Raw genomic sequence first — 6,844 nt, 5'->3', positions numbered from 1 at the left:
TGCTTGGCTAGTCAGTCATCATCATGCCTTTTTAGGACTAGATCTTTGTTTCTCATGATTAATTATATCATGTAATTCTTAAGAGCAGATTAAAGACCTACTTATAAAACCTCAGTAATTAAAGCGATGTGGTACTGGTACGTGGATAGGCAGACAAATCAATGCAACAGGTAAAAAAGTCTCAAAACAGATCTAGGCACTTAAAGCAATATGCTATATTATAAGAGTGTCATTTCACATGGGAGAAGACAAGATAGACTACTGAATAAATGATTTGGAGACAACTAGGTAGTTAGTCATCTAGAAAAAAAAATAAAATTAGATCATTTCTTGCATTGTACCTCCAGGATAAATTCCAAATGGATCACATATTTAAATATAAAAAAAAGAAAATCATAAAAAGAAAAAATAAGGAAATCCCTTTGTAGCCTTAGAGTGGGGAGAACCTTGGAATGTGACTCAAAATCCAGAAGAAAAGGAAAGATTGATAAGTTAACCTACATTAAACAACAAACAACAAAAACACCTTTTTATGGCTCCAAATGCCACCAGCCAGGTCTCAGCGAATTCCCGCAGAGCCCCTGTGCAGCGACTGGCCCGCCTGTCCGCCACCTCTGTCCCTACTTCCCACCGTTTGTGAGGCTCCAGCACCCCAAACTGCGTGTAGTCCTTGAACTTCGACCCTAGGAAAAAACCCTTATAGCTCATCTCTTAGCACAGGGCTAACCTTCTTAATATATAAAGTGCTCTTAGAAATGATTAAGAACAACCACTCAGTAAAAAAAATAGTCCAAGGAAATAAACAGAAAGTTCATGGCAAAAAGGAAGTAAATGGCTCTTTAAAAACATGAAAAGATGCTCAACTTCATTCAAGATAAGATAAATGCAATTTAAGATAACACTGAGGTACCATTTTCACCTATCAGATTTGCAAATATTAATAAACTTCATGGCCAGGTGTGGTGGCTCACGCCTGTAATACTAGCACTCTGAGTCTGAGGGGAGAAGATCACTTGAGGTCAGGAGTTTGAGACCAGCCTGAGCAAGTGTGAGACTCTGTCTCCATTAAAAATAGGAAAAATTAGCCAGGTGTGATGGCATGTGCCTGTAGTCTCAGCTACTGCGGAGGCTGAGGCAGAAGGATTGCTTGAGCCCAGGAGTTTGAGGTTGCTGTGAGCTAGGCTGATGCCACGGCACTGTAGCCCAGGTGACAGAGTGAGACTCTGTCTCAAAAAAAAATAAGTAAACAAATAAATAAATAAATAAATAAATGTCCTAACGCACTATCGGCAAGTCTACGGGGAAGCAGGTACTTCTGTACATTTCTGGTGGGAGAATCAATTGGTCCAGTTCTTGAAGAGGGCAATTTGGCAGTATCGATCAATATTTAAAATGCATGTACCCATTGAACCAGTAATTCAACTTCTGGGAATTTATTCAGGTATACTCACACGTAGGCAAAATGACTTAACAGGGTATTAATATAGCACAGTATTGTTTGAAATAGAACATTGGAAACCACCTAAAGGTCTATTGCTAGGGGCCTGGGTAAGTAACGTTGCAGCAATAAAAACTAATGTACTGAAGGTCTTCCAGACATACTGTCATGTGGAAAAAGCAAGGTGTGTAAAACACACACTCACACACCCACACATTCACATCCATTTTTGTGTTAGAAAGGACAATAAAGGCATATACTTACATTTGTTTGTAATTATGCAAAGAAACTGGGAAGAAACACAAGAAACCCTTAGCAATGCTGGGCAGCAGAGGGTGGCAGAGGCCGAGGTGGAGGCGGGAGGGGTCCTGGGTGGGGAACAACATTTGTGGGGAGACTTTTCAATGGACACCGTTTTGTAGTTTTTGATTTTTGAATGATACAACTTCTTACCTATTCGAAAATTAAATTTTAAAATGAATAAGAATGTACTGGAGTGGCATTTAATCGAGAGAACATTGCCCTACTTTGTTATGGACATAATCTTTATTATTGTTGTGTTTTTATTGCCGTCCTGTTGAGAAGGCGGTTTCAGGCCCCTGAAGTTTGTTGGGTTGATTTCTGTCTTCCTCTCACCTCCCACCTCCTCCTCCTACACAAGCTCTCCAAATGTCAAACCATGAATATTAAAAAAAAGTTGCATCAGGACCCTTCATGGCTGTTACCAACTCCTTTTCTGTGTCATGCACAGATTTGAAAATGGAAAAAAAAAACCCACTTCTGTTTGAATGTAATTTCTGACCGATGCAGTGGATGGATTCATATTTAGGATGTGAACTATTGTTTGAACTGTTGGAGAGCTGCCCAGCCCGCTTCATCTGGTAGAAATTACTACATTTTGGCAAGAATGTCTTCCTTGTGAAAACGTGAGCTTTAGATCCTGGCACTTCTCAAGTGAGTGCAAACGTGGCCTCCAGTGATGTTTACACTTCATGATACCACTGAGTGGGGGTCTCAGCACTTTATTATGAGTTAATGTGACAGTGATTTGGATATTCATGTAGAGCAGGGACAGTGGCAACGTCTGCATCCCTTCCTGAGCACCTTGCGGAGCCGTGCGGGAGCCCTTGGGTACCAGGTGCTGGGCCACCTGCCCCGGCCAGAGACTGCCCTCCGAGAGCGTCCCGCCGGCCGGCTCAGGGCGGGTAGCACCCTTCCCTCCGGCCGGGCCTTCGTGGTGACACTTGGTTATTTATGTGCCCACGTTTGATCTCTGTCCTGACTTATTTGAGGCTTAGAGTTCACACTGTGTCCGTGAGTATCTGAGGGGGCTTCTTTCCTGCCCATCACTGGCTCTCCCCCTTGGGTTGGATATCACCCTGCTTATTTTCCTGTGTTCTGCTTCTAATGTTGACAGTTTTCTTTGTCTTATCACTTAATATTATTTCCTTCTAGCCCACCCATTGGTTTTATTTTAGCTGCTACTTCCTTCCTACTTACTGGATTTTGTGAGAACCCTTTCCTGACCTCAAACGTCAGCCTTCTGCCCCTGCGGCTCCTCCTCCCCCCCAGTCCTGCGAGTCCTGCGCAGGTGATCCCCGCTGCCACCCTCCACCTGCCCGCGCCGAGGTCTCTTCCTCCAAGGCACCATGTCCTCATCATAGACTGCATTTTGGGGAAAACCCTGATTACGGCGGCTCTTTTTCCGTGGGGCGGCTCCTGGGGCTGGCGGGGGTAGGGAAGGGGCACCGCAGCCCTCTCACCCCACGGAGCACTGTGAAGCCGGCGGGGGCTTTGCAAGCCGCTGGCAGTGTCTTCCTGTCAAAGGCTATTCTTCGTTAATAATAATAGTGCCCTAGTTTAATTTTACTTCTCATGAGATCCAACTATCACTGCAGAGCTTTGGCACCGTCTGTGTTTTGTAGCTGTTCTATTCCTTTTGTCAGGGCCATCATGAGGAAATCTGTATTTTTTCCTGAGAGATTTTTGAATTTTCTTTTTGTTTCGTGTTGATATATTTTTACATGTATCTCTGCCAAATTTTCGACATTCAGAATTGTTATGACTTCTTGTATCTGGGTTGCAGTGTGGTGTGAAGTACCACATGTTGCTAATAGAGCAAGGTACTCAGTACCAGGTTTTGGGGTGACCTAAACGTTTCCCAGTTGCTCTTGTCAGGTGGAGATCAGCTTCAGAGAGAAAGAGATACAGTTCACTCCTGTTCCCTTTCTCTGGCTTTGTAGATACCTTGCTGGCCCTTGTCAGTGTTCGCCTTGTGCTTTGTGACTGGCAGCTTCTCGGTAAGGAAGAGCAGATGGTTGATGCGTTAAGAAATGTGCATGTGTTTCTAGTTGTTGAGCAGGTATCCGGGAGGCAGTATAGCGCAGTGCTTAACTGCCAGCTTGGGTTTGGAGTTCCACAGACCTGGGCTGGAGGGCTTGCTTGGCCACAGCCATAATATTGCTGTGAAGATTAAATGAGATAATATTGAATCAAGTGTTTACCATAGAGCCTGGAGCAGAGTAAGGGCCACGACACAAGCTGCCACTGCACTTTCCTTGGATTCGGAGCCTTTTCTGAATGCCAGCCCCTGCCAGTGACGTCAGCGTGGGGCAGCGTGGTCGGGAAGTGAAGCCAAAGGCTGCCCGAAGCATCCATCTGGCTGGGAAAGGTGTTCTTTGTAGTGACAGGAAGTTCAGCTTCTGGAAACACTGATAGCAGGAAGTGGCTGGAGTCCTCGAGCAATTCTGCTTTCTTGGCAAGAAATTAAAGGAAAATATGTTGAAAATAAAAGGAAAGAATTTTTGGAAAGATAAAGAACTAAAAAAAAAAAAAAAAGAAGAAGCAGTTGTCATTAGAATTCTCCATCTAGGGGAAGCTATTTTTTGAAAGGCTATTATAGTCACTTTCCCCATTTATGGAGCCTCTGCACCTCCAAAAGGTTGACCTCTGCCCTCTTGTGTCTCTGAATTTTTCACATTCACTTGCCCTGACTAAAAGCAGAAGGTTTCTGCTGGGTCTCCTGCTGCTGGTGGGAGAGGGAGGCGGGCAGGGGCGGCTCTGGGGGCAGAGTGGGCTCCATGAGGAGTGGGCCCGGGCCTGGGGGCGCCTTCCACGCCGCCCCTCCCTCTCTGGACGCCAGGGTGCCAGGGACCTTGCAGCTCACCTTTGGTTTGTATGGCTATGTTTTTCCTTTGCAACCGGTTATTTATTGACTTTAGAATTTTGTAGATTGTTGGTCTATTAATATGTTCTTAACTACATGAGTGATCTTAGTCCTATCTATGTATTACATTTTTCTTTTCTAATTTAGTTCACTCTAACTTGAAGAAAGGTGAGAGTGTGCCTATACTCAATGATGCTCAATGATGATCTCCTTAGGGGTAAATTTTGAGAAGGCTACATTTTAAACTCCTTTAAAAAACATTCTACATCTGATTTGTATTTATCTGAAACAAAGCTGTCAATACGTTATATTATTTTAATTTAAAACTCTACAAATAATTTGAGGAATTATGCTAAAATCTGTCATGGTATTTAGGAATTCAGTGTGTACGTCTTAAAAAAATGCTGATTGGCTTCTCTTGTTGGTAGGTAGTATTTCATAAATATAAAAAGAAAGTCCATATAGGTGTCCAGCTGTGCTGCGGTGGCCAGGTGTTCCTCCTCCTCCTGGCACTCTGTGCCAAGCACCAGGTAGCAAGTGTGTCCTGTACTAAAGGTGACTTCCTATTCGCCTGTGTTTCCTTGACACTGTGAACTTGAGGTTTCCTCTCTATCTTGGACAGCTGGCAGAGTGTTCCATACGAATGACTCACAAAGTATGTATTGAATGAATAAATTGCAAGCAGCAGTAGGTGCTCTGGAAACATGTATTTTGGAGCCAAATTTGGCCTCAGATCTGTTTAATTTCTCAGAACTCTAATTTTCTTCTTTTTGAAATGGATGTTGAGAAAACGTTAGTTTCCTTCAATACTTTTTTCTACAGAGAAGAAATTGCAGATTTGTTTTAAGTCATAATACTTTGGAATTTTCTTGAATTATCAAAATATTTGTAATATTTTAGTTTTGATTTTATATTAAGTATGAGAGGCTTCATTTAACTTTTTAACATAAAAAGAGAAAAGAAAATGCGAAACAGTTTTCGGAAATCCTTAAAACATCGCTTCTGATTTTCAGAAGAAACTGCAACTTCATGGAAAGGTCTAGAAATGAATGTCCTCGTGCTCCTGGGGTGGGACAGGGCTACGGTGAGGCCTTTGCCCTCCCATCCTGACGCTGCCGAGGGATCGCTCCCCTTCCCTGCCAGGCTGGCCCATTTTCCGGAGAAGACTCAGGCGTGGTCCTATTTTAGGATCTGACCCGCTGCTTCTCTTGCTGGGTTATTTCCTCTCTTTAACTTGTTTCCTACCTTATATAAGGATATTGTCCTCAAGTGGGAGAACATGTCAGACTGTTTGTGGTCATGTTTAGTAGTTGTTTGGGTGAATATCAGTAATTGGCTGAAGAGAGTAAACTTTTAAGGAGATCTCAGTCGATTGCTGTGTAGGTTTTGTCAGATTTAAACATGGTTGGATTTCTGTTAACTCACCCTAAGGTCAGACCTCTGATTCCAGTGTTCTCTGAATTACTCAGTTTCCCTTGAGGGAAGATTTCTCCCTTGAAAGCAGAGCCTGAGGTCAAGACAGATGGTTCATTTGGGAGGTGATCCCAGGTGACAGGAGGGAGGAGGTGAAGCAAGGTCACTGGCAAGGAGGGAGGCCATGGAAGGTGCGTTATTAAGATTGCTGATGTGGGCAGTAGGGCTTGGTCCCAGCAGGACACCCCTCCCAGAAGCACAGGAGGCAGCAGCACCCAGCTGTGGGCTTTTTTGTCATGTTCCAACAAAACTTTATTTACAAAAACAAGTAGTGGACTCTAGTTTGCTCCTCATCCCATTGTTAGAAGACTATACAGGCTGAGGGACCCTATTACAAAAATCTGAAATTTGGAATCCTCCAAAATCCGAAACTTTTTGAGCTCCAACATGACACCACAAGTGGAAAATTCCACACTTGACCTCATGTGACAGGTCACATATGACATTAAAAATACTGTGTAGGCCAGGTGAGGTGGCTCACGCCTGTAATCCTAGTACTCTGGGAAGCTGAGGCGGGAGGATCGTTTGAGCTCAGGAGTTCGAGACCAGCCTGAGCAAGAGCAAGACCCCGTCTCTACTAAAAAATAGAAAGAAATTGGCTGGACAACTAAAAATATCAAGAAAAAATTAGCCGGGCATGGTGGCGCATGCCTGTAGTCCCAGCTACTGGGGAGGCTGAGGCAGGAGGATCGCTTGAGCCCAGGAGTTTGAGGTTGCTGTGAGCTAGGCTGACGCCACGACACTCTAGCGTGGGCAACAGAGCGAGA

This window comes from Propithecus coquereli, unplaced genomic scaffold (assembly GCF_000956105.1).
Source record: "Propithecus coquereli isolate 6110/MARCELLA unplaced genomic scaffold, Pcoq_1.0 Scaffold834, whole genome shotgun sequence".
Classification (NCBI taxonomy): Eukaryota; Metazoa; Chordata; class Mammalia; order Primates; family Indriidae; genus Propithecus; species Propithecus coquereli.
This window is presented reverse-complemented; position numbering follows the sequence as displayed.